We start from the raw sequence: 14,677 nt of genomic DNA on the forward strand, positions 1-14,677 counted from the left end.
ATTTTTTTCTCCCTTCTATGAGCTTTGAGTTTGTCCTGCTCTTCTTTTTCTAGAAGCTTGAGATTCAGCATTAGGTTATTTATTTTAGCTCACTCTATTTTGATAATATGACTATTTACTGCTTTGAAATTCCCTCAAAAGATTGCTTTCATTGTGTTTCATAGGATTCAATGTGTTGTATTGACATTGTCATTTAATTGTAGAAACTCTGTGATTTCTTCTTTAATTAGCTCTGTGACCCATTGTTTATTTAGAAGTGTGTTGTTTAATTTACATGTGTTTATGAAATTCTTGTGGTTTCTTTTGCTATTGATCTCCCATTTCATCTCACTATGATCTCATAATATACAGGGGATAACTTCAGTTCCTTTCCACTTACTTAAACATGTTCTATGAGCTAGTACATGGTCTATTTTGGAAAAGGAAAGACATGTGTGCAGCTACAAAAAATGTGTATTCTGGTTTTGTAGGGTGAAACATTCTGTAAACATATTTTAACTCCATTTGTTCAAGAGTTTGGTTGAGTTCTGGTATTTCATTGTTTATTTTTTGTCTAGTTGATCTATTTGTGACAGTGAGGTATTAAGGTCCCTCACCTCTGTTGTATCAGTGCTTATTTGATTTTTCATGTCAATTAATATTTGTTTTATATAGTTCAGTGCAATAGTATTCAGTGCATATATATTTGTGGTTTTCAGCCCTTACTCTTGAATTGTTCCCTTTACAAGGATGTAGTAGCCTTCTTTGTCTATCTTTGTTGGTTTTGATTTGAAATTCATTTCATCTGCAAATAGGATTTCTATTCCTGCTTTTTCTTGTGTTCTTGTCACATGGAGTATTGTTTTCCACCCTCTAACTTTCAGGCTATGAGTTTCTTTTTAATTAGGTGTATTCTTGTATGAAGTATATTGTTGGATCTTGCTTCTCAACCAATTCTGCCAGTCTATTTCTTTTGATTGATGAATTGAGACCATTAACATTGACAGTTATAACTAATATATATTGATTTATCCTTGTCATTATATTTTCCTTTTGTTGGATTCTCCACATTTACATTTAATTATTTTTCTTGCCAGATGGATTCATTTTGCTGGGCTTCCTGGGGTTGTGATTCTCATTGTCTTTTCCTAGGATATTGTTTATAATTTTTTTGAATAGTGATTTGGTATTCATGTAGTTCCTCAAGTGTTCTTTGTTATGAAAGTATCTTATTTTTATATCATTTTTGAAAGAAAGTTTTGCAGCTACATCAATCTGGGTTGGGGCTTTTTTTTAGGGCTTGAAATCCTTCACTCCAGGCTCTTCTTGGCTTTAAGGTTTGTGTTGAGAAGTGTACTCTGATTCTGATGGGCTTTCCTTTGTAAGTGATTTGTTTCTTTTCTCTAACTGCTTGTAGTACTTTGTTCTTCTGTTGAGTTTCTGGAATCTTGACAAATAAATGAGTAGGTGTAGATATTTTTTTTATCACAGCTAGTTGGACTCCTTTATGCTTCATTCATCTGTATGTCAAGTTCTTTTCCCCTGCTTAAGAAGTTTTCTGCCATTACTTCTGTGAACAGTTTTTCTACTGTCATTTGGACTTTCTCCTGTTTCTTCATTGATTCTGATCAGTCATATATCATTCTTCTTTGCTTCCTCTAGCAGGTGCTGATTTATTTTTTGTGGTCCCTTACTATTTTTAGAAATTTTTATTTTCCTGGTCACTAATTGCAATCCTGTCTTCTATATCTGATATTCTGTTCTTACATTAACTCATTCTGCTGCATAAACTTTCAAAGGAGTATTTAATCTCCTGGATATCTGTTTGCATTTTTTACATATTCCATTTGTTTCCTATGCTGGGATTACTTCATGTTCCTCAGCTTCACTATTATTTTTATCTGTGTCTGTGCTAGAGTTATTATTCATGTGTTTCACTATGGACATAGTTTCTTGATAGCAATCATTCTTTCTGGAGTGGAGTAGAATCTCCATGCTATTTTCATTTCCATCTCATGAATGACCAGAGATGTTGAATATTTTTTCATATGTTTATTTGCTATTTCTACTTGTTGTCTGAGAAATGTCTGTTCATTTCATATGTTCATTCATTTTTGAATTGAGTCTTTAAATTTTGGAAGTCTGATTTTTTAAGTTCTTTATATATTCTAGATAGTAGTCCTTTAAGGAACAACCGGTAAAAATTTTTTCCCACATTGTGCATTGTCTCTTTATGCTGTTGGTGGTTTCTCTTGCTGTGCAGAAGCTTTTTAATAAGATTAAATCCCAGTTGTTGATTCTTTGTGCTAGTTCACCTGCGACTGAGGTGCTGTTCATATCTTTTCCTATGCCATTGTCTTCAAAAGTTCTACCTAACCTCTCGTCTAGCCCATTTAGCATTTCTGTTTTAATATTTTAATTTTTAATCCATTTAAATTTTATTTTAGTGCATGGTGAGAGATATAAGGCCAATTTTAATCTTTGGCAAGTTGAAACTCAAATTTTTTCAGCAGCATTTATTAAAGAGCCTATCTTTCCTCTAGTGAGGGTGGTTTGCTTTGGGAATTCTAGGTCTCTTCTTGTTCCAAATGCATTTTTTGGTTGTTTTCTCAAGCTCTATGAAATATGCCCTGGGGATGTCAATTGGGATTGCATTGAATCTATATAGCAGTTTTGGAAGTATGGCCATTTTCAATATATTGGTTCTTCCTATGTAGGAGCAGGGGATGTCATTCCATTTTGTGATATCCTCTTCAATCTCTTTTTTCAGAGTGCTTTGGTTTTCAGAGTAGAGGTCTTTGATTTCTTTCAATAGGTTGATTTCTATATATTTCATATTTTTGAATCCTACTGTTAAGAGAGTTGTTTCTCCAGTTTCTCTTTCTATGAGTTTGTTGTTTGTGTACAGAAAGGCTATTGATTTTTGTGTGTTAACCATGTATCCAGCTACTCTACTGAGTTTGTTATTATGTGTAGAAAACTTTTGGTGGAGATCTTGCGATCTTCTTTATAGAGTATCATGTCATCAGCAAATAATGACAATTGGACTTCTATGTTTCCTATTGTTATTCTTTTTATTTCCTTCTCTTGTGTGATTTCTGTGGCTATTGTTTCCAGTACTGTATTGAAAATGAATAGTGATAGTTGTAAGGAACAGGGAAAGGGGACATTACTAGAACCTCTGCAGTAAGTCCTAGTCTCCTGTGAGCCATGGTAGCCCAAGGCGAATTATAGGAAAGGTAGAAAAATGAGACTGAGAAGAAGCTGAGCTTTGGGTCTGATCAGTGCTGCTCTGGGCAGCAAAGGCGAAAGCCCCCAGCTTACCGCAACTTTTATTCAGTACTCAGTACATTAGGAGAAACAAATGCAACAAATGACTTGCAGAGAGTTCAGTACATCAGGAGAAACAAATGTAAAAATGACTTGCAGAGAGTTTAGTACACCCTGCGTAAATAAGATGTAACAGTCCAAGAACAAGGAGGAACTGAGTAGATGTTTGTTCCTTCCAGGATGTTCTCAGCTCCCAGGATGTTTCTTGTCCTGGAGAATCACAGCATCACTGGATCATTGAGGTCTCAGTTGTGACCGGAGGTCACAATGGAGTTATGTCTCGGAATTCCATAGCTGGGCTGTAGGCAAGAGAACTAGGCTAACTAAATGATTTTACCCTAAAATTATGTAGCATTGCTCCCAACAGATAGTCGACATCTTTGTCTTGTTCCTGATTTTAGCATGAAGGATTTCAGTTTTTGACCATTTTGTATAATGTTTGCTGTTTGTTTTTCATAGAGGGCTTTTATCTGGTTGAGATAAAGACCATCTCTTCCAATTTTCTGTAGGTTTTTTTTTTATTATGAATGAGTTTTGGATTTTGTTTAATGCCTTTTCTGCATCTATTGAGTTTATCATATGGTTTTTGTCCTTGGGTCTGTTAATATAGTGTATTGCATTGATTCATTTGAACCATCCCGACATTCCTGGGATGAATCCTATTTGGTCTGGGTGGATGATCTTCTCGATCTTCTGCTTTCTGTTTGGCAGAGAGACTCACCTATTTTTAATTGAGTTGTTCATGCTTTAATTTTCATAACAAGTAATAACTGGCTACTACAAGGTCTTTTTCTCTAAGAATTTGAACAGTTTCAGCTCTTCCCTTGAGGTCTTTCATCAAATTTGTGATGAAAACATTAGAATCTATCTACATTCTTTTGCATCTATTTTTCTTTCATTTTTCTTCATGATATAAGGTCTTTTGTGACTATATTAGTCCCAATGAGACAATGGAAGATAACCTACTTTTCTTAAAATCATCTCATTATCAACCTTAGTTCCATACTTCCATTCATAATCTTAATTTACCCTTGTCATGTGACATCATATTCAGACATTTCAGGAATTAAAACTCATGCACGTTTACATGGAGGGCACATTTTTCTGCCTGCTGTTAAACCATCTTTTAACCACCCTTTGAGAAGCAATATTTAATGCTCTATGCTTAAAAGTTGTCTAAATATATATTTACAGAAGTATTAAAACAATGTTGACTTTTAGATATATCCAAGAAATTCTAAAACTGCAATTGATTAGGAAAATTTTTGCCATTCCATATTTATTAAAGATTCATGCTATTAAAACTTGGACAATTTTAAATGCCTTCTTCCTATATGTTAGCAACTGAGTTGTTCTAAAATCATTTCCTTGCTTTTGCATTCTAATTATAACTACTCACTTTTGTCTTTAGCTAAGACTCATTGAAAAGCTCTTTATTTTTCCTTTTTGTTTGTCAAATATAAATAGCAAAAGCAATTCTCTCATAGTGTGATCATTGGAGACCCATGCAATGGGTCCCAATCTGCTTGATGGTATGATGCATGGTGAGAGGAAAGACTTAGAGATAGAATTAAAGAGAGAAATGGGAAGCCAGGATGGCCAATGCTTGAGCAAGTAAAGGCCCTGAACAGCCAAGTCCATTAATATTCATTAAGGACACTATCACTGTTAGGTTTGTGTGAGGGGGCACATGTGGTTGCTAGGGACACATTGCCAATGCAGGCAAGGCTTATAAAAGAAGAGACAAAGCATTCTTGTATTAGGCTGGGAACAAAATTTGTGTCAGAGTCATTCTGACCTCGGCTGTGTGTTATCTCATATACTTTGGTCAGATTCATTTCTTAAAATAAGTCAATTACAGGGTAACTCTGCCAGCCTGCACTTCTTACCACCTGCTTTGGGCATAAGCAGTAGGTGGTCTTCCACATGTGATGAGAATTTAATGAATTAATGCAAGTGAAGAATTTAGTACTATCATTTGGACATGGTAAATGTTTAATATTATGCTAATATACTACTAGCACTATGATTTTGTCATTATTATATTTTGGATAGAATTTTTACTGAATGCTTGACTAGCCTTCATGCAAACCAAATTTTATTTGATTTTTAATCCAATATACTAAAAATTCCCTTTGTTTTTACTAACATGTGGAATAATTTTCTGTTGATTTTTAAAATAAGAGCGTGTATATAATCCTGTTGTTCTACCATTATTAGCATTTTGGTCATATCTACATAATATTTTTAGATTCAGGGCACATTTTTTATGTTTGTCAAAGAAGCTGATAATCATTACTTGCTAAATACATCTTGAAGCTTCTGTGCTCAAAATTAAATTTAGTTTGACCTTTATATATAAGAAAGTGATGTTCTCTGTTAATTAATTCTTAATGAAGATGATAAACCAGGCAGTAATGTTTATCCTGCATATTTTTTAATATAAGCAAAGTTTTGATTGAAATTAATAGATGTATGTTTATCTATGTATGGTTATGGTATCTCTTTCACTTACTCTCAAATTTTATTGAAATTATTGGGTACTTTCTTCCATTATTATGATTTTCCCTTGCTTCTCTAAATTTCAATGTGTAGACTTCTAAGAAATAGCTTCAGTAAGATTTTTACTAATAAATAGAAATATCATTTTAACAATCAGGCAGTATCATTTGCATTTTAATATCCATGGTTAGAGTAGTCTGTCTGATTTATGTGTTTATGTTAAACATTAAAGACAATATTTTCTTTTCTATAGAAAGTTTAATACATTTTTGTATATAGTGTTTCAAGTGATGATGTGAAATATATGCCTTTTTTACCTTTCAGTGAAAATTCTGAATATTTATTAAATTCCTTGAAGTCATATCTCACATGGATAAATTCAAACTAAATTTTCTGGCTTTTGTAGGTTTTGAGTATGACAATCTAGATTCAGTTGTTTGAGAACAATTTATGAATTAAGAAATGTGTATTGCCATTATTTCATGAAGACAAAGAGAAGATTTATAGTCATAGATCATAACTTATTTGATATTTCTTGCAGAAAACCCATTTATAACTTCTTACACATTCTACAGAAAGACAATGAAATTACTAGAAAGATTATTTTTCTATACTTTGGAATTTAAATAATTCCTCAAAGACAGAACTTTTGCAATGAAGTGTTTGGCTATATTGCCACTTGACCAATAGATTACACCACTTTATCACAGGAGTATTTGATTTAGCCCTTTCACATGTAGTGCTGATTTTTTTTTTAATGGCAAGTATGTATATAAATAGTTTTTCATTGAAGTTAGGGATAAGCACATAAATAGAAAAGTACCTCTTTAATACTATATGTGGACCTCTAACTACAGACTTTATTTGGATAAAATCAATCTTCCCAATTATATTCTTTGTTCCAGGATACTACATTGCCTTTAATATTCATATCAATTTTATCTTTTCTAAACTGTCACATTTTTCATGCACTTAACATATTTAAAGTACTCAGGTACTTTCGAGAAGGCCTTTTGATCTGTGTTTGTGAGATATTTGCCCCATGCTTAGACTAGGGTTTCAAGTTTTGGGAAATTATAGCAGAAAAAGGATATGCCTTTCTTAACATATCACATCAGATATAACACCCTGGTGAGCAGTATCTTGGGATTCTTTTACTTAATCTCCCTGCTGAAAATTTTTGAATAGCAGCTTCATACTTCAAACTTGATCTATTTTTTTACACCTCATTTGCCCATTCTATCTTTTAAAGATAATACGGTGTATGATAGATAGAATTCAAATATTTTAACAAATTGAAATGTCATTTTCTGAAACAAATCAGCATCTACATGATTATACACCTATTTCACATAATTTAATTGTTTTAAAATTAAGAAATTATTGATTCTATAGTATGTAGAATAAGAGCTATAATTAAATAAACATATGCATGCAATGTTACTGATATATTTGAACTCACATTTTATCATTGTTCACAGTCTCAGATGAAATTGAGTTATTTTATACTCTTTCTTATTTATGTTTTTTTCTAAATCTGTATGACAAGCATCTATGAAAATTCAGATTCAGAGTTAGAAGAGTGAGTTAAATGACTGCAGTATAGTGAAGCTACCTACAGCACAAGTGGTTGTGAACTTTGAATATGTTCTGAGATCAAAATAGCACCACAGAACTTTGCACTTAATGAAACTATCTGAAATAAGTCTTTTTCAGGAACTGCAATAAAAATCTGTGAGTGATAGAAAAAGAAGTGGAAATACATATAGTAGGAATAGTAATATGTACACGTAAGTAGTTCTATGTTTTCATCAGAGCTAATCTGCAATTTAAAATTTTTCACTTAATGATTTTATTTTATTCTTTTAATCTTGATTTGTGTATTTTATTCAGTTTTTTAGTTTTAAAAACATTTAACTGATACAGAAAAACAAAATGGGGTATCATGTAATATGTAATACATGTATATGTTGCATACTATTTAAACATATTGGGCTCCATAAATATTTATCATTTCTTTGTGGTAAAAACTTTGAAAATCCCTTCTTCTAGCTACTGAAATGTACAGTATGTAATTTTTATCTATAGTCATCCTAATGTATAATAGTACCTCAGAGCTCCTTGCTCATATCTAACTTTAATTTATTATAACTTGATCAGCTTTTCTCCATCTCTCCCTGTCAACCACTATTCCCAACCTCTGACAACTTCCAATGTATTCTCAAATTCCATTAGATTAATTTTTTTAAATTCCACATAGGAAGATCATTTGTAGTTATCTTTCTGTGCCTGATTTCTTTAACAGTGTAATGATTTGCAGTGGAAATGATTTCCATGGATGCATGTTGTCACAATTTAGAGTACATCATTCATTTTATGGATGAATAGCATTCCATTTTGTATATGGACTACTTTTTCTTTATCAAATCATCAGCTTTATGTTTAGAGAATTAACCAACTTGAAAATGCTGATGTGTCCTCATTATACAGATTCTCATTCTTTTGGATATATACTCAACATTGGAATTGATACATTAAGCAGTTTTCTATTTTAAATTTTTTGAGGAATTTCTGTACTTATTTCTTTAGTGATTGTACTAATAACCATTCTGACCAAAATTGTGCAAAGGTTTTCTTTTCTTTACATCCTTGTAGGGCTTATTTTATTATCTTTACTCTTCTTCAATATTAACCATTTTTACTGACATGATGTGTTATATTATTGTGCTTTTGATTTGGATTTCCCTGAAAATTAATGATGTTGAACTTTTTTTTTTCATGTGCCTATTGTCTATTTTTATGTCATTTTTTGAGAAAAGTCTATTTTGGTATATTACCCAATTTTAAATGAGTTTATTATTATTAATTTTTTAATTGAATTTTGGGATTTTCTTATATATTTTTTGAGTAATCCTGCTTTTAGAAGTATACATTGCAAATATTTTCTCTCATCCTCTGGATTGTCTATGTAGTTCTTTGATTGTTTTCTTTGCTCTGCAAAAGCTTTGTAATTTGATGTAATATCACTTATAAATTTTTGCTTTTGTTTCCTATGAATTTTTGGTCTTTTCCAGAAAAAAACTTGCCCATTCTAATGTCTTGAATATTTCTCATATGTATTTTTCTAATACTTTTATAGCTCCAGGTTTTACCTTTATATTAGTATTCCATCTTCAATCGATCTTTGTAGGTGATGAGATAAAGGTCTAATTTAATTATCCCTTTGTGTGTATCCTGTTTCCCCAGCACCATTTATTTAAAAGACTGACATTTTCCCAATGAATATTTTTGGTACCTTTAAAAACAGTCATTGGTTGTATCTGTATAGCTTTAATTCTAGTATCAGTATTCTGTTATGTTAGCACATATTTCTGTTTCGCTTGCCAATTATATGGTCTTTTCATTATTACAGATTTATAGCACATTTTATATTCTATTAATGTAATGCCTTTTTCTTCATTCTTTCTGCTTAAGAAGACTTTATCTGGGCTAGGAATAACCCACGTGTGCATCCCTGAATTTGATCCTTAGCATAACAGAAAGAAAAACAAAAAAAATTAGACAATATGGACTGAAGTGACTACACAATATTTCAATGCACAGCATAGATGTGTGCCTAGAAAATTCAATATTGATCCTTCCAATGCATAATAATGTTTTTTAACATTTTCTGTGTCCATTACACTTTATTTCATCAATGTTTTATTATTTTAATGTAGGTATCTTTCTTTTATTTAGTTAAATTTATTGCTAGATATATTTTTTAGCTATTACAAATGAGAATGCTTTCCTGCTTTCTCTTTCAAGTACTTCACTATTTGATTTGCATATAGCAATTTTACTGATTTTTGTGGGTTTGTTTGTATCTTGCAAATTTGCTGAATTCATTTATTAATTATAATTATTGTTAGAGGAAGCTTTGAGTTTTTCTGTACATAAAATTATGTCATCTGTGAACAGTTACAATTTTTTTTCTTCCTTTCCAATTTGGATGTTTTTTTCCCCCTAATTGTTCAGGTTAGGATGTTCAGCACTGTGTTGAATGAAAATGGTAAGTGTGGATATCTTTGTCTTTTTCCGGACCTTAGTGAGAAAGTTCGCTGCTTTTGCCCACTCAATAAACAGTTAGCCTATGGCTGATTGTAAATTCTATTTATATGTTGAAATGAGTTCCTTGTATGTCTAAGTTCTTCATATTTTTATCATGACATAATTTGTGTGTGTGTGTGTGTGTATGTGTGTGTGTGTGGTGCTGGAGATCAACTCCAGAGCCTTTTGCATACTAGGCAAGCACTCTACCAATGAGCTACATCTCCAGCCCCCATGAAGAAACTTTGACTTTAATGAAATGCCTTTTCTGCATCAGTTGAGATGACCATGTGGTTTAGTCTTTCATTACGTTGATATGATCTATTATGTGAACTGATTTCCATATATTGAACCAATGATACATCATTGGAATGGACTCTACTTGATGATAGTGAACAATTATTTAATATGTTATTGGATACAGTTTACCAATAGTTTTTGAGGATTTATCCATCTATATTCATCAAATGTCTTGACCTATAATTTTCTTTTATTGTTACAACCTTAACTGCTTTTCATATTAGGGCACTTAATAGATTTAAAAATTAATGGCTAAGTAATGATGACCTTACTTCTAGATGATTTAGATTAAGATTCAGAATTTTTATAAGTCAAATATTACTCACATTTCATAACAGCATATTTTTAGCAAGAACATCACAGATTTTCTCCATGGATTGAGTGGATGCAAGCTGTTCATCACAGCTTGTAAGACAAAGTGAAAGGGAAGGTCTCTCCTTGGCAAGAAATACTGCAGTGCAATGTACTGGACCAGCAGTAGCTGTGATTTTTAAGGAGAGTGTGGGACTCTGCTCCCAGTGTATCCTTCTGCAGGAAACTTGTGGTGAGTGGCTCTAGTACAAGCACCCACACTATCACTGGAGAGAGTGCATGGTAAGATGCCATACTGGGAAAGAGCTGATTGAACCCAGGACCCAGAGCAGCCACTTGGCTCAACTCCAGGGCTCCCAATGTAATGTTTCCAGGGACTGGCTGAAAGAGACCCATGAGAGAGATCCAGGAAATAGAGAGCAGGCTGGATATGCCATGAAGGAGCTAAAATGCACAGACCCTGCTTCTGTGGCCAGAGGCTAAGTTCAGCCTAGGTTGGATTGTAATAGAAAGGTGTTGCACTGGTGCCCTTGTCCTATTTTCCAATGATGTCCACATTCAGCACAGGTCTGGATTTTTACTCCTTTCTTTACCAGCATGAGAAGGGAGATATCTTGATTTAGACATGGCCTCAAAATTGTAGATCCTGAACAAAAACCATGCATTCAAAATAACAAAGAACTTTCCTTTCCCCTTCCCCTCCCACCACCCCTCCACCTTTGGACATTTTCCTATTTCAAATTATCAATTATTAATTTTAATCATTTTCATCCTTATTTACACTTTCAGTTACTCACACTAGAGCTACAAACACCCAATGATAAATGTAAATGTATTGTATACCTAAAATGTACCAATTAATATATATATATATAAAAATAACAAAGAACTTTTTGGTGGTTTTTTTGGTCTTTTTTTCTGTGTGTGTGTGTCTGTGTGCATTTTCTTTCATTTTTCTTCTTCACTAGTTTATAGAGGGTTAGAGAATTTGCTCTTGTTCTTTTCCTTGCTTCTTTTAAAAATCTCTTTTCTTGGGCCAGGGATTTAGCTCAGTGGTTCCGGCGCCTGCCTTGCAAGTACAAGGTCCTGAGTTCAATCCCCAGTACCCCCCAAAAATATATATAAAAATCTCTTTTCTTGCTTATTTTTTCTTTATCTCCTTTATCTTTTCTCCTCTTCTACCTTTTAATTTTTCTCCCTATACTTTTTTCTCTTTTCTTGTTATTATCATATAATTTCTTTCTTCTCCCTTTTTTCACTTATTTCTCATCATTTTTTTTCTGTTATCTCCACCTAATTTAATAAATATCTCTCTACCTTTATTAGGATCCTTTGTCCCATTTTTCTGTCCTCCTTCTCAAATCATATAGGTTGAAGTTACAATGTTTATTTCTTGCATTCTCCTGTTCCCAGTCTCCTATATCTTTACTAGTATAACCATAAATCTTTGTTAATCTTTTGATAGTTAACTCTGTGAAATTACTATTGAGTTCTTTTCTATCATTAGTGGAGATATAGCTATTGCATTTAGTGCACATTAGCTGTGGTTTAAAACCTGAGTTGTCTTGATTTTTATGCTATAGCTTGATTTTTATGCTATAATTCTTCTCTTTGGTTAAGTATGGTGTATAATTGGTTCTTAGGTTATATTAATATGCAACTTGCCTTGGATGATACTACTGTAGCTGCTTTGCTTGATCCTACTGTAGTTGATTTTCTTGATATATAGCTACTGTGTCTGATACTACTGTGGTTAATTTGCTTGATACTGGTGGAATAACTATGATTATTATTTTCCATATAAGCCAACAATCAGATTACATTTCTGAAATTAACAATACCAGGGTGCATTTTCTGAGAACTTGGTAATGGGGCAAATACACTGAATCCTCTCTTTCCAAATTAACAGACATGGATAAATCTTGAGCAGAGGCAAAGAACTATATTAAGCCTTTCCCAATAGACATCACTGAAAATTGACTAACAAAAGAGACCACTATAAGAGCAACAAAGCCTTTGCACTATTAATGTTCACAGACCTCAGCCAAAACAAATCAAAAGAGAAAACCAAAAAAGAAATAGAGACATGGGAATAAAAGTTCTCCCCAAACTACCAACTCCACCAAAACAAATCTAAGGGCTATTGAATAGGAGAATAGCATAGGCCACCCACAGAATTACTCAAAAAGATATCAGAGGAGGTTAGAAAATAGATCAAAGAAGTACCCAGTGGGATGACAGGGAATAAAATTAATAGGTAATGGAATTAGTGACCAAAATGATCCAGGAGCTTTTACAAGATACTAATTAAATGTTAGATGACCTAAACAAAACAATATAAAGCATAGAAGAATGATTTACCAAAGAAGTAGAGTCCATGACAAGGTTTCGATTAGAAGTCCAACAGATTAAAAATTATATTGAAAATATGGGTGAAAGAATTGGCAATGTGAAGACAGAATTTCGTAACCAGAAGACCAACCATTTAAAAACAACTTAAAAGTAACAAGAGATCATAAACAATGAATCCAGCATCTTTTAGATGTTGAAATGAAGACTAATCTAGGAAGAAATGAAATAAGTGAAAAATGTAAGATACCACAATGGCATAAAAAAAAACTTGTTCAGAGAAATAATTGCAGAAAATTTCTCAAATATAGAGAAAGAAAGAAATATACAAATAAGTGAGGCATATAGAACCTTAAATAGCCATACCCAAAGAAAAACTCTCCACACCACATAAAACTTGAAATATTAGAAGTCCATCACAAGAACAAAATTTAAAAGCTGTTGGAGAAAGCAACAAATCACATATAAAGGTGAACCAATTAGAATTACAATGGACTTCTCAGCACAAACATGAAAGGCAAGGATTGCTTAGAGAATAGTGTTACAAACCCTAAAATACAAAATATTCCACCACCAACTTATTTAACCTGCAAAACTTACTTTCCTTCAAAATGTCTGGAGAAATGTTATTTCCATGACAAATAAATGAATCCAACAATTCCAATATATCAAAGTGAATGAATACAAATGGCAGGATGAGCATGTAAACAATAAGGGGAAAATGAGGAAATTAGCAACAGGAAAGCAATGCAATACAGGAATAAGTCAATATCATTCACTAAGAACTTTCAAATCTCCAATCAAAAGAAATAAATTGGTAGAATGGATCAAGAAAGAAAACTGAACGATGTCATTTAAAAGAAACATGTCAGTCAAAAAGAAATTCATGATTAAAACTCAAAATATAGAAAATAATATTCCATGCAACAGGAACCCCCCAAAAAAGCAAAAGTATGCTCTGCAATTTTAGACTAGGTGATTTTCAAGCCAAAATTGATCAGAAGAGACAAAAAATATTGATAGATATAATGGCTGAGGAAATAACTCAGCAGGAAGAGTTAACAATATAAACATTTATGCATGAAACACCAGAACACTCAACTAAATTAAACAAACAATATTGGACATGAAAAATCAGATTAAAAAAAAGAATTGCAATACCACACTGTCGCAAATAGACCAATTAGAAAAATAATCAACAAAGAAGTATCAGAGTTGAATCATACCTTTGAACCACTGGTCTCAGTAGATATTTACAGTACTCAATCCAAAACAAAAGAATACACATGCTTCTCAGCAGCACACGGGACTTTCTCCAAAATAGACTACATACTATTCAGTAAAGCATGCTTAAGTAAATGCAAAAGAAAAATTTCCATGCATAATATTAGATCACAGTGAAATGAAGCTAGAAGTCAATGGCCAAAGAAAATGCAGAAACTATGTGAGTATATTGGAAATTTAGCAATGATCTCTTGAATAATTAGTGGGTCTAAAAAGGAATGAAGAAATTAGAGAGTTCATAAAATCAAACAATATGACATAAAAATAGCTATACATCCCAAAGTGATATACAGATTTATCACAACCCCAATCAAATTACCAATGGACTTATTAAGAGAACTAGCGAAAATGATCCTTAATTTTATACGGAATCAGAAGAGACCTAGAATAGCAAAAGCAGACCCTAAATGAGACATACATGGAGGCAAATGCCCACATCTGAAAAGCAGAGCAAACACAAATAAATAACCAAATGAAGCACATCAAGATCCTAGAAAAGCAAGAATAATCTAAATCCATATCCAACATCCAT

The 14,677-nt window shown here is 32.5% G+C and overlaps 1 long non-coding RNA gene across 1 annotated transcript in view; it reads left to right on the forward strand.

The window, feature by feature from the left end:
- The window catches only part of LOC147822503 (uncharacterized), a 532,973-nt gene that overhangs the window by 379,390 nt on the left and 138,906 nt on the right, over nt 1-14,677 (forward strand). The window lies entirely within an intron of this gene.

Source organism: Heterocephalus glaber, unplaced genomic scaffold (genome assembly GCF_053883595.1).
Source record: "Heterocephalus glaber isolate CG9 unplaced genomic scaffold, H.glaber_assembly_v1.0 deba00001613, whole genome shotgun sequence".
NCBI lineage: Eukaryota > Metazoa > Chordata > Mammalia > Rodentia > Bathyergidae > Heterocephalus > Heterocephalus glaber.